General features: G+C 37.0%; 2 non-coding genes across 2 annotated transcripts; both read right to left on the bottom strand.

Annotated features, from left to right (window-relative positions):
• Window positions 1-685: 685 nt before the first annotated feature.
• Window positions 686-793, bottom strand: LOC148570460 (small nucleolar RNA R71). Its single transcript, XR_015908909.1, has one exon. It is a non-coding gene; the product is annotated as a small nucleolar RNA R71 (small nucleolar RNA).
• A 17,454-nt stretch (window positions 794-18,247) lies between these two features.
• LOC148570459 (small nucleolar RNA R71) lies at window positions 18,248-18,355 on the bottom strand. The gene has a single exon (XR_015908107.1). It is a non-coding gene; the product is annotated as a small nucleolar RNA R71 (small nucleolar RNA).
• Between the last annotated feature and the right edge of the window lie 7,265 nt (window positions 18,356-25,620).

Below are 25,620 nucleotides of genomic sequence, written 5' to 3'. Positions count from 1 at the left end.
ACACTCCTCTTCATCTAAGAATTCGAACCTACTCCTTACCCTTGTGTTTGGATTCTCCATCTTCTATTCCTATCTTCTTTTACTCATATAAAGGAATCTCTATACTGTGACATAGAGGATTCCATATTTTCTTTGTTATTTCCTTCTTTTTCATATGAGCAGGAACAAGGATAAGAACATTCTTGTTGAAGCTGATCCTGAACCTGAAAGGACTCTGAAGAGGAAGCTAAGGGAAGCTAAAGCACAACTCTCTGGAGAAAATCTGACAAAAATTTTTGAAAAAGAAGAAGATATGGCCGAAAATAATAACAATGCAAGGAGGATGCTTGGTGACTTCACTGCACCTAATTCCAATTTAGATGGAAGAAGCATCTCAATCCCTGCCATTAGAGCAAACAATTTTGAGCTTAAACCTCAATTAGTTTCTCTGATGCAACAGAACTGCAAGTTTCATGGACTTCCATCTGAAGATCCTTTTCAGTTCTTGACTAAATTCTTGCAGATCTGTGATACTGTTAAGACCAATGGGGTTGATCCCGAGGTCTACAGGCTTATGCTTTTCCCATTTGCTGTAAGAGACAGAGCTATTGTATGGTTGGACTCTCAACCTAAAGATAGCCTGAACTCTTGGGATAAGCTGGTCACGACTTTCTTAGCCAAGTTCTTTCCTCCTCAAAAGCTTAGTAAGCTTAGAGTGGATGTTCAAACCTTCAGACAGAAAGAAGGTGAATCCCTCTATGAAGCTTGGGAGAGATATGAGCAACTGACCAAAAAGTGTCCTTCTGACATGCTTTCAGAATGGACCATTCTGGATATATTCTATGATGGTCTATCTAAACTATCAAAGATGTCATTGGACCATTCTGCAGGTGGATCCATTCACCTAAAGAAAACGCCTGCAGAAGCTCAAGAACTCATTGACATGGTTGCTAATAACCAGTTCATGTACACTTCTGAGAGGAATCCTATAAGTAATGGGATGCCACAGAAGAAAGGAGTTCTTGAAATTGATACTCTGAATGCCATATTAGCTCAGAACAAAATATTGACTCAACAAGTCAATATGATTTTTCAGAGTCTGAATGGAATGCAAGCTGCATCCAACAGTACTCAAGAGGCATCTTCTGAAGAAGAAGCTTATGATCCTGAGAACCCTGCAATAGCAGAGGTGAATTACATGGGTGAACTCTATGGAAACACCTATAATCCCTCATGGAAAAATCACCCAAATCTCTCATGGAAGGATCAACAAAAGCCTCAACAAGGTTTTAATAATGGTGGAAGAAACAGGTTTAGCAATAGCAAGGCTTTTCCATCATCCACTCAGCAAAAGACAGAGAGTTCTGAGCAGACCCCATCTAGCTTGGCAAACATAGTCTCTGATCTATCTAAGGCCACTCTAAGTTTCATGAATGAAACAAGGTCCTCCATTAGAAATTTAGAAGCATAAGTGGGCCAGCTGAGTAAAAGGATCATTGAAACCCCTCATAGTACTCTCCCAAGCAATACAGAAGAAAACCCAAAAGGAGAGTGCAAGGCCATTGAATTGATCATCATGGCCGAACCTACAAGGGAGGGAGAGGACGTGAACCCCAGTGAGGAAGACCTCCTGGGACATCCAGAGATCAATAAGGAGTTTCCCTCTGAAGAACCAAAGGACTCTGAGGCTCATCTGGAGACCATAGAGATTCCATTAAACCTCCTTATGCCATTCATGAGCTCTGATGAATATTCTTCTTCTGAAGAGAATGAAGATGTTACTGAAGAGCAAGTTGCCAAGTACCTTGGTGCAATCATGAAGCTGAATGCCAAATTATTTGGTAATGAGACTTGGAAAGATGAACCTCCCTTGCTCACGAATGAACTGAGTGATCTGGATCAACTGAGATTGCCTCAGAAGAAACAGGATCCTGGAAAGTTCTTAATACCTTGTACCATAGGCACCATGACCTTTGAGAAGGCTCTATGTGACCTTGGGTCAGGGATAAACCTCATGCCCCTCTCTGTAATGGAGAAACTGTGAATCTTTGAGGTACAAGCTGCCAGAATCTCATTAGAGATGGCAGACAACTCAAGAAAACAGGCTTATGGACTAGTAGAAGACGTGTTAGTAAAGGTTGAAGGCCTTTACATCCTTGCTGATTTCATAATCCTAGACACTGGGAAGGATGAGGATGAATCCATCATCCTTGGAAGACCCTTCCTAGCCACAGCAAGAGCTGTGATTGATGTGGACAGAGGAGAGTTGGTCCTTCAACTGAATGAGGACTACCTTGTGTTTAAAACTCAAGGATCTCCTTCTGTAACCATCGAGAGGAAGCATGAAAAGCTTCTCTCACTGCAGAGTCAACCAAAGCCCCCACAGTCAAACTCTAAGTTTGGTATTGGGAGGCCACAACCAAACTCTAAGTTTGGTGTTGAACCCCCACAACCAAACTCTAAGTTTGGTGTTGGGAGGTCCCAACCTTGCTCTGATTATTTGTGAGGCTCCATGAGAGCTCACTGTCAAGCTATTGACATTAAAAAAGCGCTTGTTGGGAGGCAACCCAATGTTATTTAATCATTTTTATTTTATTTTCTCTTTGTTATTTCATGTTTTATTAGGTTGATGATCATGTGGAGTCACAAAAACTACTGAAAAATCAAAAACAGAATGAAAAATAGCATTGAAAACAGCACACTCTGGAGGAAGGGCTTACTGGCGTTAAACGCCAGAAACAAGCAGTAGTCTGGCGTTTAAACGCCAGGATTGCACCCAGAGGAAAGCTAGCGTTAAACGCCAGAAACAAGCATCAGACTGGTGTTTAACGCCAAAAACATGCACCACACTGGCGTTCAACGCCAGAAACATGCTATAGACTGGCGTTGAACGCCCAAAACAAGCATGGAAGTGGCGTTTAACGCCAGAAACATGCTGCAGTCTGGCGTTAAACGCCAGGATTGCATATATAGGGCGTTTTACATGTCTAAAAGGTGTAGGGATGAGAAATCCTCAAACACCTCAGGATCTGTGGACTCCTGATGAGCGGATAATTTATACGCTTTTTGGCATTGTTTTTAGTATGTTTTTAGTAGGATCTAGTTACTTTTAGGGATGTTTTCATTAGTTTTTATGTTAAATTCACATTTCTGGACTTTACTATGAGTTTGTGTGTTTTTCTATGATTTCAGGTATTTTCTGGCTGAAATTGAGGGACTTGAGCAAAAATCAGATTCAGAGGTTGAAGAAGGACTGCTGATGCTGTTGGATTCTGACCTTCCTGCACTCAAAGTGGATTTTCTGGAGCTACAGAACTCGAAATGGCGCGCTTCCAATTGTGTTAGAAAGTAGACATCCAGGGATTTCCAGAAATATATAATAGTCCATACTTTGCTCGAGGATAGATGACGTAAACTGGCGTTCAACGCCAGCTCTCTGCCCAATTCTGGAGTTCAGCGCCAGAAATGGATCAAGAACCAGAGTTGAACGCCAGAAATGGATCAAAACCTGGTGTTCAACTCCACAAATGGCCTCTGCACGTGGAAACTGGAAAGTTAAAGCTCAGCCCAAGTACACACCAAGTGGGCCCCGGAAATGGATTTATGCATCAATTACTTACTTATGTAAACCCTAGTAGCTAGTCTATTATAAATAGGACCTTTTACTATTGTATTAGACATCTTTTGATCATTTTTAGATCTCTAGACCTCCATAGGAGGCTGGCCACTCGGCCATGCCTACCCTCTATTCACTTATGTATTTTCAACGGTAGAGTTTCTGCACTCCATAGATTAAGGTGTGGAGCTCTGTTGTTCCTCAAAGATTAATGCAAAGTACTACTGTTTTCTATTCAATTCATCTTATTTCTCTTCTAAGATATTCATTCGCACTTCAACCTGAATGTGATGAACGTGACAATCATCATCATTCCCTATGAACGCGTGCCTGACAACCACTTCCGTTCTACATTAGATTGAATGAGTATCTCTTAGATCTCTTAATCGGAATCTTCGTGGTGTAAGCTAGAATGATGGCGGCATTCAAGAGAATCCGGAAAGTCTAAACCTTGTCTGTGGTATTCCGAGTAGGATTCAATGATTGAATGACTGTGACGAGCTTCAAACTCACGATTGCTGGGCGTAGTGACAGACGCAAAAGGATAGTAAATCCTATTCCAGCATGATCGAGAACCGACAGATGAATAGCCGTGTCGTGACAGGGTGCATTGACCACTTTCACTGAGAGGATAGGATGTAACCATTGACAAGGGTGATGCCTCCAGACGATTAGCCGTGCCGTGACAGGGTATTTGGATCATTTTCCCGAGAGAAGACCGAAAGTAGCCATTGACAATGGTGATGCATTACATAAAGCCAGCCATGGAAAGGAGTAAGACTGATTGGATGAAGACAGTAGGAAAGCAAAGGTTCAGAGGAACGAAAGCATCTCTATTCGCTTATCTGAAATTCTCACCAATGATTTACATAAGTATTTCTATCCCTATTTTATTACTTATTTTCGAAAACCCCATTACTATTTTATATCCGTTTGACTGAGATTTACAAGGTGACCATAGCTTGCTTCATACCAACAATCTCCCTGGGATTCGACCCTTACTCACGTAAGGTATTACTTGGACGACCCAGTGCACTTGCTGGTTAGTTGTGCGAAGTTGTGAACCATGGTATTGGCATCAAGTTTTTGGCGCCATTACCAGGGAAAGAAAGAGCGATGAATTTTACATAATCAAAGTGTAATCACAATTTCTGCGCACCAACTCCACAGGATTCCCTCAGGATCTGTGGACCCCACAGGATCCCCACCTACTTCTTCTCTCTTCTTCACACCTTTCCATAACTCTCTTCCCCAAAAACTTCACCTACCTTTAAATTCAAAATAATTTCCCTCCCAAACCCAACCCTAAATAGCCGAACCCTAAATCCCTCCTCACTCCTATATAAAACCCGCATTCCCTCTTCATTTTCACACAACAAAACCCTCTCTTCTTCCCCTTGGCCGAAACCATCTCTCTCTCCCTCTCCTCCATTTTTATTCTTCTTCTACTTCTTTCTTTCTTCTTTTGCTCGGGGATGAGAAACCATTTTAAGTTTGGTGTGGTAAAAGCATAGCTTTTTGTTTTTCCATAACCATTCATGGCACCTAAGGCCAGAGAAACCTCTAGAAAGAGGAAAGGAAAGGCAATTGCTTCCACCTCTGAGTCATGGGAGATGGAGAGATTCATCTCAAAGGTCCATCAAGACCACTTCTATGAAGTTGTGGCCAAGAAGAAAGTGATCCCTGAGGTTCCTTTCAAGCTCAAGAAGAATGAGTATCCGGAGATCCGACTTGAAATCCAAAGAAGAGGTTGGGAAGTTCTCACTAACCCCATTCAACAAGTCGGGATCCTAATGGTTCAAGAGTTCTATGCAAACGCATGGATCACTACGAACCATGACCAAAGTGTGAACCCAAATCCAAAGCATTGGCTTACTATGGTTCGGGAAAAATACTTAGATTTCATTTCCGAAAATGTAAGGCTGGCGTTCAACTTGCCAATGATGGAAGAAAATGCACGCCCCTACACAAGAAGGGTCAACTTTGATCAAAGGTTGGACCAAGTCCTCATGGATATATGTGAGGAAGGAGCTCAATGGAAAATTGACTCAAGAGGCAAGCCGGTTCAATAAAGAAGGCATGACCTCAAACCAGTGGCTAGGGGATGGCTAGAGTTCATTCAACGCTCAATCATTCCTACTAGTAACCAGTCTGAAGTTACTATAGACCGGGCCATCATGATCCATAGTATCATGATTGGAGAGGAGGTGGAAGTTCATGATATTATACCTCAAGAACTTTACAAGGTGGCTGACAAATCCTCCACTTGGGCAAGGTTAGCCTTTCCTCACCTCATATGCCACATCTGCAATTCGGCTGGAATTGACATAGAGGGAGACATCCTCATTGAAGAGGATAAGTCCATCACTAAGAAAAGGATAGAGCAAACAAGAGATCATGGACCTCAACAAGAGTATGAGAAAATTCCTCACCATGAAATCCCTGAGATGCCTCAAGGGATGCACTTTCCTCCACAAAACTATTGGGAGCAAATCAACACCTCCGTAGGAGAATTAAGTTCCAATATGGGACAACTAAGGGTGGAGCACCAAGAGCATTCCATCATCCTCCATGAAATTAGAGAAGATCAAAGAGCTATGAGAGAGGAGCAACAAAGACAAGGAAGAGACATAGAGGAGCTCAAAGGCACCATTGGTTCTTCAAGAAGAGGAAGATGCCACCCTCACTAAGGTGGACTCATTCCTTAATCTCCTTGTCTATTTATTTTCTGTTTTCGGTTTCCATGCTTCATGTTTAATTATGTTTGTGTCTTTACTATATGATCATTAGTGTCTAAGTGTCTATGCCTTAAAGTTATGAATATGAATCCATCACCCCTCTTAAATGAAAACTATTCTAAAAACAAAAGAATAAGAAGTACATGGTTTTGAACTCATCCTTGAAACTAGTTTAATTATTTTGATGTGGTGGCAATACTTTTTGTTTTCTGAATGTATGCTTGAACAGTGCATATGTCTTTTGAAGTTGTTGTTTATGAATATTAAATATGTTGGCTCTTGAAAGAATGATGAAAAGGAGAAATGTTATTTGATAATCTGAAAAATCATAAAAATGATTCTTGAAGCAAGAAAAAGCAGTGAATACAAAAGCTTGCAGAAAAAAAAATGGTGAAAAAAAAAAGAGAAAAAGAAAAAGCACGCAGAAAAAGCCAAAAGCTCTTTAAACCAAAAGGCAAGAGCAAAAAGCCAATAGCCCTTAAAACCAAAAGGCAAGGGTAATAAAAAGGATCCAAGGCTTTGAGCATCAGTGGATAGGAGGGCCTAAAGGAATAAAATCCTGGCCTAAGCAGCTAAACCAAGCTGTCCCTAACCATGTGCTTGTGGCATGAAGGTGTCAAGTGAAAACTTGAGACTGAGCGGTTAAAGTCGAGGTCCAAAGCAAAAGAAATAGTGTGCTTAAGAACCCTGGACACCTCTAATTGGGAACTTTAGCAAAGCTGAGTCACAATCTGAAAAGGTTCACCCAGTTATGTGTCTGTGGCATTTATGTATCCGGTGGTAATACTGGAAAACAAAGTGCTTAGGGCCACGGCCAAGACTCATAAAGTAGCTGTGTTCAAGAATCAACATACTGAACTAGGAGAATTAATAACACTATCTGAACTCTGAGTTCCTATAGATGCCAATCATTCTGAACCTCAATGGATAAAGCGAGATGCCAAAACTATTCAAGAGGCAAAAAGCTACAAGTCCCGCTCATCTGATTGTAGCTAAGTTTCATTGATATTTTGGAATTTATAGTATATTCTCTTCTTTTTATCCTATTTGATTTTCAGTTGCTTGAGGACAAGCAACAATTTAAGTTTGGTGTTGTGATGAGCAGATAATTTATACGCTTTTTGGCATTATTTTTACATAGTTTTTAGTATGATTTAGTTAGTTTTTAGTATATTTTTATTAGTTTTTAATTAAAATTCACATTTCTGAACTTTACTATGAGTTTGTGTGTTTTTCTGTGATTTCAGGTAATTTCTGGCTGAAATTGAGGGACTTGAGCAAAAATCAAATTCAGAGGTTGAAGAAGGACTGCAGATGCTGTTGGATTCTGACCTCTCTGCACTCAAAGTAGATTTTCTAGAGCTATCGAACTCCAAATGGCGCGCTCTCAATTGCGTTGGAAAGTAGACATCCAGGGCTTTCCAGCAATATATAATAGTCTATACTTTGATTAAGGATAGACGACGTAAACTGGTATTGAACGCCAGTTCCATGCTGCATTCTGGAGTCAAACGCCAGAAACAGGTTACAAAGTGGAGTTCAACGCCAGAAACAGGCTACAAACTGGCGTTCAACTCCAAGAGAAGTCTCTACATGTGTAAAGCTCAATGCTCAGCCCAAGCACACACCAAGTGGGCCCCAGAAGTGGATTTCTGCATCATTTACTCAATTCTACAAACCCTAGTAACTAATTTAGTATAAATAGGACTTTTTACTATTATGTTTATATCTTTGGAACATCTTGGGATCATCTTTGATTAGTTTTAGGCTATCTTAGACTTTTGTGAGGGCTGGCCATTCGGCCATGCCTGAACATTTATCACTTGTGTATTTTCAACGGTAGAGTTTTTACACACCATAAATTAAGGTGTGGAGCTCTGCTGTTCCTCAAAGATTAATGCAAAGTACTACTGTTTTTCAATTCAATTCAAATTATTCCGCTTCTAAGATATTCATTCGCACTTCAATATGATGGATGTGATGATCGTGACAGTCATCATCATTCTCAACTTATGAACGCGTGCCTGACAACCACTTCCGTTCTACCTTAGATTGAATGGATATCTCTTGGATATCTAATACAGGGGACTGAGTCCGAATTATTAGTGTCTTCGTGGTATAAGTTAGAACCCATGAACGACCATTCTTGAGAATCCGGAAAGTCTAAACCTTGTCTGTGGTATTCCGAGTAGGATTCAGGGATTGAATGACTGTGACAAGCTTCAAACTCGCGAGTGCTGGGCGTAGTGACAGACGCAAAAGGATCAATGGATCCTATTCCAGTATGATCGAGAACCGACAGATGATTAGCCATGCAATGACAGCGCATTGGACCATTTTCACTGAGAGGACAGGTGGCCATTGACAACGGTGATGCCTAACATACAGCTTGCCATGGAAAGGAGTAGGAAGGATTGGATGAAGACAGCAGAAAAGCAGAGGTTCAGAGGGACGAAAGCATCTCTATACGCTTATCTGTAATTCTCACCAATGAATTACATAAGTACCACTATCCTATTTTATATTTTATTTATCTTTTACTTATCAATTCGTAAAATCAGTTGAATCCGCCTGACTGAGATTTACAAGGTGACCATAGCTTGCTTCAAGCCGACAATCTCCGTGGGATCGACCCTTACTCACGTAAGGTTTATTACTTGAACGACCCAGTGCACTTGCTGGTTAGTTGTACGAAGTTGTGAAACAGAATTAAGAATATGAACGTGCGTATTGAGTTTTTAGTGCCGTTACCAAGGAAGGAATGATCACGATTTCGCACACCAGAGGTGCGCACAGGTATGGATACTCACTAAGGACTTTCATTTAAATAATGGAATTTTAGTGGTAAATTTTTATTTTACGCAGTAGCATAGAAAATTTTAGTTTATGATTAAGTTTTTTATTAATTATAATTTGCATTTACAATTTTAATTAGGATTTATATTTTTTTCTGACAATCTTAAAGGTAAGATTGTTTTTGAAGGAAAGGATAATGTTAGGATTAGTATTGGACTATTGGGTCTATAACTCAAGGGTAATGCTAGGTAGACAAAAAAAAAAAAAGCCAAAATTTACCTTATTTAGCATTAATTAATTATCACAACAATTAATGAATGCTAAATAAGGTAAGTTATGACTGTTTTTGGCTGATTTTTTTTGTTACTAAATATTTCCGTAGCTGAATTAGAGAGTTATGCTATAAATAAAAATATACTGTAATAGTATGGATAGTATAACGTAATTAAAAATTTTAATTTCCTTTTTTATCTTAATTTTAGAAATTTTTATTCTATTATCTCTGATTTTTATCTAATTTTTTCTATCTCTTAATATAATATGGGATCAAAATTACTAAAAATTTATTTTTGTTAATAAAGAATAAAAAATATACGTAATATCCAAATAAAGTATAATTATAAATAAGAAACTAAAACTCTTCAGAAGATGATTAGTTCTTAATTAATTAATGATAAAAATATAGAATTAATTATTTTATCTTTTTTTATTTGTTAGGTATTATTTACATGGTTGTTATAAATAAAAACATTATTCTTATTTAAAAATGATAACTTTAACAACTAAAGATTCTTTTTCCATCATAGTACTGGATAAATAAAGTATGGAAAAAATATTGTTACGTGAATCTATAATTTAGGTTTAAACATTATGTATCTCTCTTTTTGATTTTTCTCTCTTTTATGTAGATTATTTTTTTATATTTAAACTAAATAAATTTAATATTTATCAAATTATACAAATACTAAAGTATTTATTAAAATGTATAACGTGACACATCTCGAATATTGTGTATAAAATTTCGTTAAAAATACATTTCGAATAAATGCAAAAAACGGATTATAAGTACTCGAGATATGTTCGTAATGATTTAGGGTGTTGAGTATCGAAATCTAGGCCTAACGATAATGCATCCGGAATAAATGTATTAAATATAATATTAGTACTTGGATTATTGTACTTAGTTAATTAAATATTCAATTTAAAAAAAAATAACGATTTAAATTTTTAAATTAAAATATTAATAATTTAAAATTTTAAAATTATTTAAGATGTGTGCAAAACCTTTTGAATATTTTAATACGTTGATATAATATTTTGGATAGTATGTATTAGTTTGATCTTTTTTTCATTTCATCTAATTTTATTTAAATAATTTAAATTCTTAAAATTACAAAATTTTGAATTAAAAATTTAAATGGATATAATTAAAATTAACAACTTAATTTAATTCAATACAAATAAACGTACTTATATTATTATATTTATATATAAAATGCTAGTGTATTTACACTTATATACTAAAATGATGAATGCTACTATGCTCTTTTTAAAATAAAGGATAAATTACTCCCTATAATATATATAGTGTTTATAATTATAATTGAGTTGAATGTTAACCATAATAATTAGATATATGTTCTCTATTTTTTTTCTCTCTTGTGATTATTTAAATCTAGTTTAGCACCACCAGTTTATGGTGGTAGTGGTGGTTGTCACCGCCGGAGAAGTCTCTTTGTGGTGAACTCACAAATCCATCAACAAGGTGAAAGTACGTATTCAGCTCGTTACACGTGGCAACATTTGTGCTATTGAGGTATGGAGAATCCCTGCTACATAGGCGCAATTCCTTCCCAACTAACTCAGCGTACACCCACTGCGCCTCCTCCACCCTCTTCTGTATGGTGATAACGTCTTTGGAGTTCACTATCCGCAAAATTTTTGTCCCATGAAAGTGATTAAATTCTTGTGCATAATTGTCACCTCATCTTGCAAATCCTATTGTCTGCAATTGAATTCGACTTGATCTCTGCCCCATCGACAACGATGTCTTTAATCTCATGAGGATTCGAATCTACCATCCCTTGAAACTTGTATTTGACATCATCAACAACAATGTTTTTAACTGTGTTTATGACTTCAGGATCTGAAGAATTTTTCCAAATGTCTTTATGACTTCTATCATCACGGACCATAAGCTCTCCTCTACCTTCAAGTGCATCAATTGCATTCGTAAAGATCTCTTCCTCTTCATAAAACTCATCTGGTAAATCACTTATATATATATATATATCACAAGGGGTAATTTACCCTTTATTTTAGAGAGGATATAATAGAATTCACCTACTAAAATGCTAATACAAGCAATAATTAGATAACTTGTTTTTATTAAATATATAATTCTTTTAATTATCAAATAGTCATCTAATATTTGTACTCATATTTAAAATTTTTCTAAAAATTAATTATGCAATATTTATAATTATTCATAATTATTTATAATTAACTATACGAGTAGTAGTCAAGTACAATAATAAGAGTCTATTTATTTTTATTGGATTGAATTAAAATTTTAAATTTAAAATTTTATAATTTTATAATTTTAAATTATTTGAATAAAATTAAATGAAATGAAAAATAAAAATCAAACCAACACATTATCTAAAATATTATATCGACGTATTAGAGATTTGTACATATTTTGGATAATTTTAAAAGTCTTAATAGTTAATATTTTAATTTAAAAATTTAAATTATTAATTTTTTTCAAATCGAAATATTTAATTAACCTTATGAATACTAATATTGTATTTAATACACGTATCTCGGATACACTAGCATTAAACTTGGTAGGCTAGATATAGGGTTTTAAGCACCCTAAACCATGACATGCACATCCCAAATACTCAGTACCTATTTTCTTTTCTACAGTTATTTCATATCTGGATGCATCCAAGATGTGCAACAATACGACTATGTCATATCTAGATGTCTCAGAATGTGTTTTTAGTGAGATTTTATGTATAATATCAAAATGTGTCACGTTATGTATTTTGATAAATACTTTACTGTTATATAATTTAGTAAATATTAAATTTATTTAATTTAAATATAAAATCCCACAATTTGTTGGTCATTTACGTTGCAGATATAATCATGCAAAGCTTTCAATAAAGTGAACACCACAATTTAAGTTAACAGTATCTATGATGATCTGTGCTAATAACCAAAATGTAATTGTATATACAGTCATTAATCTCTGTTGGGAATAAGGAGTATGACCACAATCCAATCAATCATGTGTCAAATAATTTGTTATTGTTATTATATTAAAATGTTAATATAATAAGGTCCTTGATTAAATTTAGAGATTTATCATTGTGATAGTGATCATAATATTGAGAGATAAATCTTTTATAATTTAAATCTAAATTGTTCTTGGTCATAGGATTATTAAAAAGGACATTAATAATCCGAAAAGATCAATATATATATAATGGTCTTCATTGGATGAAGATTAATAGATCTCATTTATTAAATTATATATATAGATGGTGCATATAGAGATATGACCATTGAACTGACTCACTTTGAGAATTCCTAATGGTTATAATTACCGCATATTTGTCAATAGGATATTCTCAAGATGAACACAGTAATAGAGTTTCCTTTGACCTGCGACTGTCATAGTAATTAACAATGTATTTATTATACTTTGATTTCGGACACCTAATACCCTAGGGTGCTAGTTGAATGGATATTGGGTATGATTTAAATACTTGTAGAATTAATGATTAGTCAATAAGGAATCCGTCAACTCTCGGTAAAGAGTTTGAGCTCTATGATTATAATGACTGAGATGAATAAAACCTTGGCCAAGGGGATTGAATGAATGAAGAAATGAGTTTCTTAGGTCATTCACAGTTCATTATAATAATGGTAACAAGTTAGAGTTTGACAATTAAACCATACTCTAAGGGTTAACCAAGAGCTGAAAAGATGGAAGGAATTATACTTTGTTCTTCTGAGGTTCTTAGTAAAAATATATTACTTCATACTATCGGGTCGTTGAGGAGTGTTGCTAGACGCCAACCTTGATTAGTAAATTTAGTATGACTAATTTACTACCCGCTTAGTATTGAACCTATGGGGTCACACACTAACGAGTGTTCTAATCTTTGCTATAGAATTATTTAATTATTATTTTGATTTGATCAAATAAATAATTATATTAATGGAATATTATTATATTTTTTGCTAGCACCAAGAATATAATAATAGTATGATAATTGAGAATATTAAATGAGATTTGAGAATAATTAGTTATTCTATTTCTGAATTTGAATTATAAATTTGGATGAGATCCAAATCGATTATGTTTTAAATTGTTATGATATAATTCATAAAATTTAAAGGATTCAGATTTGGAATTTAAAGATATGATTTAAATTTTAATTGAGATTCAAATTTAAAATCAATAACAAATCTCATACTGTATATATGTATGCCAATGGTAGAGGAAAACATGAGAAAGACACAGGGAATAACAAGGGTTGTTATTCCTTTACCTTTACGCACATAAATGTATGTGAGTCTAATTCTTGGAGAAGAATTTTATGGTGTGCAAAGAGTTGTAAGAGGTTTCTCAATTTAGATCAGATGTCCATTGGTCAAGGAGTTGACAGCAAAGATTGGTCTCGGTGTGGATACGCATAGCGCCTTCGTACCATCGAAGGAGAAAAAGATTTTTACTAGCGTACTCAGGTATTTAGATCTGATCTTTATATTGTATATTATTGGAATAAAGTTTAAACACAAAATAGATCTTTAAGATTACCTTTTTTCTTCCGCTGCGTGTTATGAACACATGGTAATTCTTCAATCTCGTTTGAAAGTTGATGCTAGTATGAACTTTTAAGTACTGTTCTGAGATGTGATTATTGCCAATAGTGCTCGTAGGCTTTACATGAGCGTAAGACGAGATTCTTCCGTGTGTGAATCATGTGACTCCTTATGAATAATGAATATATGGAGAAATCTATCTTTTAGTGGAGTGATTATTTCATTGGGATAAGGCCAAATTTCTTTGAGATTTTAAAAATAGAGACTAGTAGTGATACCTCAACTGTCCCAATTTTTCGTGAGTATTGATGAGCGGATAATTTATACGCTTTTTGACATTGTTTTTAGTATGTTTTTAGTAGGATCTAGTTACTTTTAGGGATGTTTTTAATAGATTTTATGTTAAATTCACATTTCTGGACTTTACTATGAGTTTGTGTGTTTTTCTGTGATTTCAGGTATTTTCTGGCTGAAATTGAGGGACTTGAGCAGAAATCAGATTCAGAGGTTGAAAAAGGACTGCTGATGCTGTTGGATTCTGACCTCCCTGCACTCAAAGTAGATTTTCTGGAGCTACAGAACTCGAAATGGCGCGCTTCCAATTGCGTTGGAAAGTAGACATCCAGGGCTTTCCAGCAATGTATAATAGTTCATACTTTGGCCAAGAATTGACGACGTAAACTGGCGTTCAACGCCAGCCTTCTGCCCAAATCTGGCGTCCAGCGCCAGAAAAGGACCCAAAACCAGAGTTGAACGCCCAAACTGGCACAGAAACTGGCGTTCAACTCCACAAATGGCCTCTGCACGTGCTACACTTAAGCTCAGCCCAAACACACACCAAGTGGGCCCCAGAAGTGGATTTATACATCAATTACTTACTCATGTAAACCCTAGTGACTAGTTTATTATAAATAGGACCTCTTACTATTGTATTAGACATCCTGGATTGTATTTTGATCCTGTGATCACGTTTAGGGGGCTGGCCATCTCGGCCATGCCTGGACCTTCACTTATGTATTTTCAACGGTAGAGTTTCTACACTCCATAGATTAAGGTGTGGAGCTCTGCTGTTCCTCAAAGATTAATGCAAAGTACTACTGTTTTCTATTCAATTCTTCTTATTTCTCTTCTAAGATATCCATTCGCACCCAAGAACGTGATGAAGGTGATGATTATGTGTGACGCTCATCATCCTTCTCCCCTATGAACGCGTGCCTGACAAACACTTCTGTTCTACATGAATTAAGTTAGAATGAGTATCTCTTAGATCTCCTAACCAGAATCTTCGTGGCGTAAGCTAGAATGATGGCGGCATTCAAGAGAATCCGGAAAGTCTAAACCTTGTCCGTGGTATTCCGAGTAGGATTCAATGATTGAATGACTGTGACGAGCTTCAAACTTGCGAGTGCTGGGCGTTAGTGACAGACGCAAAAGGAGGGTGAATCCTATTCCAGCATGATCGAGAACCGGCAGATGAATAGCCGTGCCGTGACAGGGTGCGTGAGCATATGATTCACTGAGAGGAGGGGATGTAGCCACTGACAACGGTGATGCCCTTGCATACAGCCAGCCATGGAAAGGAGTAAGACTGATTGGATGAAGATAGCAGGAAAGCAGAGGTTCAGAGGAACGAAAAGCATCTCCATTCGCTTATCTGAAATCCCTGCCAATGAATCTACATAAGTATCTCTATCCCCACTCTATGTTTTATTTACATAATATATTGTAACCCATATGAGTCAACTTAACTGAGATTTACAAGGTGACCATAGCTTGCTTCATACCAACAATCTCCGTGGGATTCGACCCTTACTCATGTAAGGTATTACTTGGACGACCCAGTGCACTTGCTGGTTAGTTGTATCGAAGTTGTGACAATTATGAATTAAGATCAAAGCACCAAGCTTTGGAGCCATTACCAGGGATTGTTCGAGCCTGGACAACACAATTTCGTGCACCAAGTTTTTGGCGCCGTTGCCGGGGATTGTTCGAGCCTGGACATCACAATTTCGTGCATCAAGTTTTTGGCGCCGTTGCCGGGGATTGTTCGAGTTTGGACAACTGACGGTTCATCTTGTTGCTCAGATTAGGTAATTTTCTTTTTGTTTTATTTTCAAAAATTTTTCAAAAATCTTTCAAAAATCTTCTCATCTGTTTTCGAAAAAAAAAAATGTTTTCAAAAATATATTTTTCTTCAAAAATTTTAAGAATGAATTCTAATGTTTCATATAACATGTTTTAGCTTGACTGGCCATGAAGCCATGTCTAATTCCCAGGATTTTGATTGAGGACTATGATTTCATTACTTCCTTTTTCCCAATTGTTTTCAAAAAAATTATACAAAAATCCAAAAAAAATTAGAAAATCATAAAAATCAAAAAAATATTTTTGTGTTTCTTGTTTGAGTCTTGAGTCATATCATAAGTTTGGTGTCACTTGCATATGCATCTTGCATTTTTTCGAAAATATCATGCATTCATAGTGTTCTTCATGATCTTCAAGTTGTTCTTGGTAAGTCTTCTTGTTTGATCTTGATGATTTTTTGTTTTGTTTCTTTTCATGTTTATCATATGCATTCTTGAATTCTTAGTGAGTAAGCATTAAAGAATTCTAAGTTTGGTGTCTTGCATGTTTTCTTTGCATTAAAAATTTTTCAAAAATATGTTCTTGATGTTCATCATGACATTCAAAGTGTTCTTGGTGTTCATCTTGACATTCATAACATTCTTGCATGCATCACATGTTTTGATCTAAAAATCTCATGCATTGCATAATTTTCATGTTTTTCATAAAAATTTCAAAAATAAAAAAAAATATCTTTCCCTTTTTTTCTCTCATCAAATTCGAAAATTGAGTTGACTTTTTCAAAAATTTTTAAAAATCAAATTGTTTCTCATGAGTCAAATCAAATTTTCAATTTGAAAATCTTATCTTTTTCAAAATCTTTTTCAAAAATAAAATCTTTTTCAAAATTTTTAATTATTTTCGAAAATTCCAAAAATATTTTTCAAAAATCTTTTTCTTAATTTTAGACCAAATTTTCGAAAATAACATAATCAATTAATGTTTTGATTCAAAAATTTAAAGTTTGTTACTTGCTTGTTAAGAAAGATTCAAACTTTGAGTTCTAGAATCATATCTTGTGATTTCTTATGAATCAAGTCATTAATTGTGATTTTAAAAATCAAATCTTTTTCAAAACTAATTTTATCATATCTTTTCAAAAATATCTTCTTATCTTATCTTTTTCAAAAATATCTTTTCAAAATATCTTTTCTAACTTCCTAACTTCTTATCTTTTCAAAATTTGTTTCAACTAACTAACTAACTCTTTGTTTGTTTCTTAACTTTTTCAAAACCACCTAACTAACTCTCTCTCTCTAATTTTCGAAAATATCTTCCCCTTTTTCAAAAATTTCTTTTTAATTAACTAATTATTTTTATTTTTTATTTTTAATTTCAAAAATTTCGAAAAAAAAAATACTAACAACTTTCAAAAACCAATTTTCAAAAATCACTAACTCCTTTTCAAAAATAATTTTCGAAAATTCCCCCCTCTCTCTCATCCTATTCTATTTATTCATTCATTAACTAACATTACTTCCTCACATCATCACCAAATTCGAACCCCCTACTCTATCTGTGTTCGAATTTCTTCTTCTTTTCTTCTACTAACAATAAGGATCCTCTTTACTGTGACATAGAGGATTCCTCTTCTTTTCTTTTGTTCTCCTCTTTCTTATGAGCAGGGACAGAGAAAAAGGCATTCTTGTTGAAGCTGATCCAGAACCTGAAAGGACTCTGAAGAGAAAATTAAGAGAAGCTAAATTACAACAATCCAGAGACAACTTGATTGAAAATTTCGAACAAGTAAAGGAGATGGCAGCCGAACCCAACAACAATGCAAGGAGAATGCTTGGTGACTTTACTGCACCTAATTCCAATTTACATGGAAGAAGCATCTCCATTCCTGCCATTGGAGCAAACAATTTTGAGCTTAAACCTCAATTAGTTTCTCTAATGCAGCAGAACTGCAAGTTTCATGGACTTCCATCTGAAGATCCTTTTCAGTTCTTAACTGAAATTCTTGCAGATATGTGATACTGTTAAGACTAATGGAATAGATCCTGAAGTCTACAGGCTCATGCTTTTCCCTTTTGCTGTAAGAGACAGAGCTAGATTATGGTTGGATTCTCAACCTAAAGACAGCCTGAACTCTTGGGATAAGCTGGTCACGGCTTTCTTAGCCAAGTACTTTCCTCCTCAAAAGCTGAGCAAGCTTAGAGCTGATGTTCAAACCTTCAGACAGAAAGAAGGTGAATCCCTCTATGAAGCTTGGGAAAGATACAAACAGTTGACCAAAAAGTGTCCTTCTGACATGCTTTCAGAATGGACCATCCTGGATATATTCTATGATGGTTTATCTGAGCTATCAAAGATGTCACTGGACACTTCTGCAGGTGGATCCATTCACCTAAAGAAAACGCCTGCAGAAGCTCAAGAACTCATTGACATGGTTACTAATAACCAGTTCATGTACACTTCTGAAAGGAATCCTGTAATCAATGGGACGCCTATGAAGAAGGGAGTTCTTGAAGTTGATACTCTGAATGCCATATTGGCTCAGAATAAAATATTGACTCAGCAAGTCAATATGATTTCTCAGAGTCTGCATGGAATGCAAGCTGCATCCAACAGTACTCAAGAGGCATCTTCTGAAGAAGAAGCCTATGATCCTGAGAACCCTGCAATAGCAGAGGTAAATTACTTAGGTGAACCTTATGGAAACACTTATAACTCAACATGGAGAAATCATCCAAATTTCTCATGGAAGGATCAAAAGCCCCAACAAGGCTTTAATAATGGTGGAAGAAACAGGTTTAGCAATAGCAAACCTTTTCCATCATCAACTCAGCAACAGACAGAGAACTCTGAACAAAATGCTTCTAATTTAGCAAATCTAGTCTCTGATCTATCTAAGGCCACTGTACGTTTCATGAATGAAACAAGGTCTTCCATTAGAAATCTGGAAGCACAAGTGGGCCAGTTGAGTAAAAGGATAACTGAAATCCCTCCTAGTACTCTCCCAAGCAATACAGAAGAGAACCCAAAAGGAGAGTGCAAGGCCATTGACATAAGCGCCATGGCCGAACCTGTAAGGAAAGGAGAGGACGTGAATCCCAAGGAGGAAGACCTCCTGGGACGTCCAGTGATCAATAAGGAGCTTCCCTCTGAGGAATCAAAGGACTCTGAGGCTCATCTAGAGACCATAGAGCTCCCATTGAACCTCCTTATGCCCTTCATGAGCTCTGATGAGTATTCCTCTTCTGAAGAGAATGAGGATGTCACTGAAGAGCAAACTGCCAAGTTTCTTGGTGCAATCATGAAGCTAAATGCCAAATTGTTTGGCATTGATGCTTGGGAAGTTGAACCTCCCTTGTTCATCAATGAACTGAGTGATCTGGATCAACTGACATTGCCTCAGAAGAGACAGGATCCTGGAAAGTTAATAATATCCTGTACCATAGGCACCATGATCTTTAAGGCTCCGTGTGACCTTGGTTCAGGAATAAACCTCATGCCCCTCTCTGTAATAGAGAAACTGGGAATCTATGGGGTGCAAGCTGCTAAAATCTCACTAGAGATGGCAGACAGCTCAAGAAGACAGGCTTATGGACACGTAGAAGATGTATTGGTAAAAGTTGAGGGCCTTTACATCCCTGCTGATTTCATAGTCCTGGATACTGGAAAGGAAGAGGATGAATCTATCATCCTAGGAAGACCTTTCCTGGCCACAGCAAGAGCTGTGATTGATGTTGACAGAGGTGAAATATTCCTTCAATGGAATGAGAACTCCCTTGTATTCAAAACTCAAGGATCTCCCTCTGCAACCATGGAGAGGAAGCAGGAAAAGCTTCTCTCCAAGCAGAGTCAACTAGAGCCCCCACAGTCAAACTCTAAGTTTGGTGTTGGGAGGCCACAACCAAACTCTAAGTTTGGTGTTGAACTCCCATATCCAAACTCTAAGTTTGGTGTTGGAGAGTTTCAACGAAGCTCTGCACATCTGTGAGGCTCCATGAGAGCCCACTGTCAAGCTATTGACATTAAAGAAGCGCTTGTTGGGAGGCAACCCAATGTTTATCTAATTCTTATTTTTCATGTTTTCTTAGGTTCATGATCATGTGGAGTCACAAAATAAATATAAAAATTGAAAACGGAATCAAAAACAACAGAAGAAAAATCACACCCTGGAGGAGCATCTGTCTGGCGTTCAAACGCCAGAACAGAGCATAGTTCTGGCGCTGAACGCCCAGAATGGGAGCATCCTGGCGCTGAACGCCCAGAACAAGCATGGTTCTGGCATTCAACGCCAGAAATGGCAGCAAAGGGGCGTTGAACGCCCAAAATGGCCACCAACCTGGCGCTGAACGCCCAGAGTTGCGTGCAAGGGCATTTTACATGCCTAATGGGTGCAGGGATGTAAATCCTTGACACCTCAGGATCTGTGGACACCACAGGATCATCTCAGGATCTGTGGACCCCACAGGATCCCCACATTACCTCCTCATAATCCTAGTTTTTATTTCCACATCTTCTTCTTCAACTATTCCTTCTTCTTTTGCTCGAGGGCGAGCAACATTCTAAGTTTGGTGTGGTAAAACAATTATGTAAAGGATCTATAGCTCAGTGGTAGAACATGTGGTTGCAAATCAAGAGATCCCTGAGATACCTCAGGAAATGCACTTCCCTCCACATAATTATTGGAAGCAACTGAGGATAGAAATACCAAAAATCACTAGGAATCAAGCCACAAAGGCAAGGAAGAGACATAGAAGAGCTCAAGAACATCATTGAAACGCCATCATCACTAAGGTGGATTAATTCCTTGCTCTTATTTCTTCTATTTTTCGTTTTTTTTTCTATGTTATGTGCTTATCTATGTTTGTGTCTTCATTACATGATCATTAGTAGTTAGTAACTTTGTCTTAAAGTTATGAATGTCCTATGAATCCATCACCTCTCTTAAAATAAAAACTGTTTTAATTCAAAAGAACAAGAAGTACATGAGTTTTGAATTTATCCTTGAACTTAGTTTAATTATATTGATGTGGTGATAATGCTTCTTGTTTTTTGAATGTATGCTTGAACAGTGCATATGTCTTTTGAAGTTGTTGTTTAAGAATGTTAAATATGTTGGCTCTTGAAAGAATGATGACTAGGAGACATGTTATTTGATAATCTGAAAAATCATAAAAATGATTCTTGAAGCAAGAAAAAGCAGCAAAGAACAAAGCTTGCAGAAAAAAAAAGAAGAAAAAAAAATAGGCGAAAAAAAAATGTAGAAAGAAAAAGAAAAAGCAAGCAGAAAAAGCCAATAACCCTTAAAACCAAAAGGCAAGGGCAAATAAAAAGGATCCCAAGGCTTTGAGCATCAGTGGATATGAGGGCCTAAAGGAATAAAATCCTGGTCTAAGCAGCTAAACCAAGCTGTCCCTAACCATGTGCTTGTGGCGTGTAGGTGTCAAGTGAAAACTTGAGACTGAGCGGTTAAAGTCAAGGTCCAAAGCAAAAACAAAGAGTGTGCTTAAGAACCCTGGACATCTCTAATTGGGGACTTTAGCAAAGCTGAGTCACAATCTGAAAAGGTTCACCCAATTATGTGTCTGTGGCATTTATGTATCCGGTGGTAATACTGGAAAACAAAGTGCTTAGGGCCACGGCCAAGACTCATAAAGAAGCTGTGTTCAAGAATCATCATACTGAACTAGGAGAGTCAATAACACTATCTGAACTCTGAGCTCCTATAGATGCCAATCATTCTGAACCTCAATGGATAAAGTGAGATGCCAAAACTATTCAAGAGGCAAAAAGCTATAAGTCCCGCTCATATGATTGAAGCTCTGTTTCATTGATAGTTTGGAATTTATAGTATATTCTATTCTTTTTATCCTATTTTGATTTTCAGTTGCTTGGGGACAAGCAACAATTTAAGTTTGGTGTTGTGATGAGCGGATAATTTATACGCTTTTTGACATTGTTTTTAGTATGTTTTTAGTAGGATCTAGTTACTTTTAGGGATGTTTTTAATAGATTTTATGTTAAATTCACATTTCTGGACTTTACTATGAGTTTGTATGTTTTTCTGTGATTTCAGGTATTTTCTGGCTGAAATTGAGGGACTTGAGCAGAAATCAGATTCAGAGGTTGAAAAAGGACTGCTGATGCTGTTGGATTCTGACCTCCCTGCACTCAAAGTGGATTTTATGGAGCTACAGAACTCGAAATGGCGCGCTTCCAATTGCGTTGGAAAGTAGACATCCAGGGCTTTCCAGCAATGTATAATAGTTCATACTTTGGCCAAGAATTGACGACGTAAACTGGCGTTCAACGCCAGCCTTCTGCCCAAATCTGGCGTCCAGCGCCAGAAAAGGATCCAAAACCAGAGTTGAACGCCCAAACTGGCACAAAAACTGGCGTTCAACTCCACAAATGGCCTCTGCACGTGCTACACTTAAGCTCAGCCCAAACACACACCAAGTGGGCCCCGGAAGTGGATTTATACATCAATTACTTACTCATGTAAACCCTAGTGACTAGTTTATTATAAATAGGACCTCTTACTATTGTATTAGACATCCTGGATTGTATTTTGATCCTGTGATCACGTTTAGGGGGCTGGCCATCTCGGCCATGCCTGGACCTTCACTTATGTATTTTCAACGGTAGAGTTTCTACACTCCATAGATTAAGGTGTGGAGCTCTGCTGTTCCTCAAAGATTAATGCAAAGTACTACTGTTTTCTATTCAATTCTTCTTATTTCTCTTCTAAGATATCCATTCGCACCCAAGAACGTGATGAAGGTGATGATTATGTGTGACACTCATCATCCTTCTCCCCTATGAACGCGTGCCTGACAAACACTTCTGTTCTACATGAATTAAGCTAGAATGAGTATCTCTTAGATCTCCTAACCAGAATCTTCGTGGCGTAAGCTAGAATGATGGCGGCATTCAAGAGAATCCGGAAAGTCTAAACCTTGTCCGTGGTATTCCGAGTAGGATTCAATGATTGAATGACTGTGACGAGCTTCAAACTCGCGAGTGCTGGGCGTTAGTGACAGACGCAAAAGGAGGGTGAATCCTATTCCAGCATTATCGAGAACCGACAGATGAATAGCCGTGCCGTGACAGGGTGCGTGAGCATATGATTCACTGAGAGGAGGGGATGTAGCCACTGACAACGGTGATGCCCTTGCATACAGCCAGCCATGGAAAGGAGTAAGACTGATTGGATGAAGATAGCAGGAAAGCAGAGGTTCAGAGGAACGAAAAGCATCTCCATTCGCTTATCTGAAATCCCTGCCAATGAATCTACATAAGTATCTCTATCCCCACTCTATGTTTTATTTACATAATATATTGTAACCCATATGAGTCAACTTAACTGAGATTTACAAGGTGACCATAGCTTGCTTCATACCAACAATCTCCGTGGGATTCGACCCTTACTCACGTAAGGTATTACTTGGACGACCCAGTGCACTTGCTGGTTAGTTGTATCGAAGTTGTGACAATTATGAATTAAGATCAAAGCACCAAGCTTTGGAGCCATTACCAGGGATTGTTCGAGCCTGGACAACACAATTTCGTGCACCAAGTTTTTGGCGCCGTTGCCGGGGATTGTTCGAGCCTGGACAACACAATTTCGTGCATCAAGTATGTAATGAGACAAAAGTTTACCGAATCAATAACGACAATTAATGAGTTTGTTGGACCCCCAATCAAAGTAGAGCATCCAGGGTTTCAAAGTGGTGTGGGTGTGGCTGTCGCCCTGTTCTACGGTGATCCACAACAGAGTCCAACCCTAACAAGTCATTTTTTGGGTGTCCCAACTGCAATGTGAGAAAGCGTGGTTAATTGTTTCATGTTTGCTGATAGGCTTTGTCTGAAGACCGATTCCCTTGTTGCAGGTCAGTGGGAAGAAGTGGTGCAGTTTGTTCGTGTGGGCTGACATTCGACAAGAAGAACTTGGTAGAAGGGTGAATGTTATGGAAGATGTTGATCAAGTGAGGTTGAATTTTGCTTGGAGAATTGAAAAGTTAGAAGCTGAAGTTGAAGTTAAAAACCCAAAAATTATACATGTTGTTGGGTGTGTTTGTATTGTTTGGGTTTCATGTTGGTTTTTAAAGATTGAGGAGGATTTAGTTTCAATGTATTTAGAGTGTATGTATGGTGTAAGAAAGAAAAATAGTCCCTGTTAATAGTTCAAGTTGCAACCTCTGTTATGAACATTAAGTAAGTTCCTGTTTTGTCATACAAAAAAATTATGCAAATTAGTGTAACTGACAACAACATAAGAGTAGCAAGACAAGGTTGTCATAATAATAATAATAATAAGAGATTAACTTAGTAATGAGTTTTACAAAAATAACAGTTTGAGCAAAATTAAAGAGTGCAATACCATATCATTGACAACTTTTCCAAAAACATAAAAGACCAATCCTAAACCCAAAATACACCAATAACAAGGACAGTTCCATCATAATATATAATGTATCTAACTAAATAAAAGGCCTAATACCATAAATTTAAACCACAAAATATTACTATTAGTCATAAAATGCTCCAAAATCCAACAACATCTTCACTTCTTCTTTCTTGGTAGCTTGAAATCAGATGTTGGGACGAATTTCATGAAGCTAGCCAATCCAAAAGTTGTGGCTGATCTTGCTCCTTGCAATGGATATAGTGATGACTTCCTTCTGGTATGCAATTTAGGTGGCCTTGTAGGTGGTGCCTACTCTATGCAAATAATACACAAAAGGCTTAATGCCATAAACTTAAACAAAAAAATATTGCTATTAGTCACAAAATTCTCCACAATCCAACAACATCTTCACATCTTCTTCCTTGGTGGCTTGAAATAAGATGTTGGGACAAATTTAATGAAGCTAGCCAATCTGAAAGTTGTGGCTGAACTTGCTCCTTGCAATGAATCCACATTTATGCAGCTTAGATGGCCTTATAGATGGTGCCTACTCCATGCAAATAATACATAAAAGCAAATTATGCATTGAATATATTATTTAGTCAATATACTTTAACTATTACAACTCTAAAATTGAAATAAACTACCTCTTGAGTCTCTTATGCATCTGAGTAATTTGGTTGAGAAAGTTCTATCTCAACTTCTTGGACATCAATTGGCTGAGGTGTTTCATTGGAAGGAGCTTGGGCAGATGCTTGTTGCCCACCATTTAGAGGATTCTCAAGAGCCAATTCTTGTGTAACAGTATTTGGAGCCTGAGCAGCTTCTGGTGCAGTTTTACGTTGTTGATTGAATTTTTTTCTTAGCAGCAGCTCTCTTCTTCTCACAGCCCCTCTTTGTGCCCCTTCTGTAGGCAGTATCTGTAAGTGAAGGGCTTAAGTTGTCTTTTTAGAATCCCACTGGAGTTAGATTTCTTGTTTCCTCCGTTGCCCTCATCCGCATCATTTTTCTTTGTCTTTGTGAGTGGCCCAGGCTTTCTCTTCGTCTTTGGTGCTTATGGCTTGTTGTACACAGATTTCTCCCAAAGGCATTGTCCACACAAGGCCTTGTATCCATGGTGAGCCCCTTGTGATAAAAATCTTCAGGCCTCCTATTCACTC

This window comes from Arachis ipaensis, chromosome B3 (assembly GCF_059453495.1).
Source record: "Arachis ipaensis isolate K30076 ecotype BB chromosome B3, ASM5945349v1, whole genome shotgun sequence".
NCBI lineage: Eukaryota > Viridiplantae > Streptophyta > Magnoliopsida > Fabales > Fabaceae > Arachis > Arachis ipaensis.
This window is presented reverse-complemented; position numbering and strand designations above follow the sequence as displayed.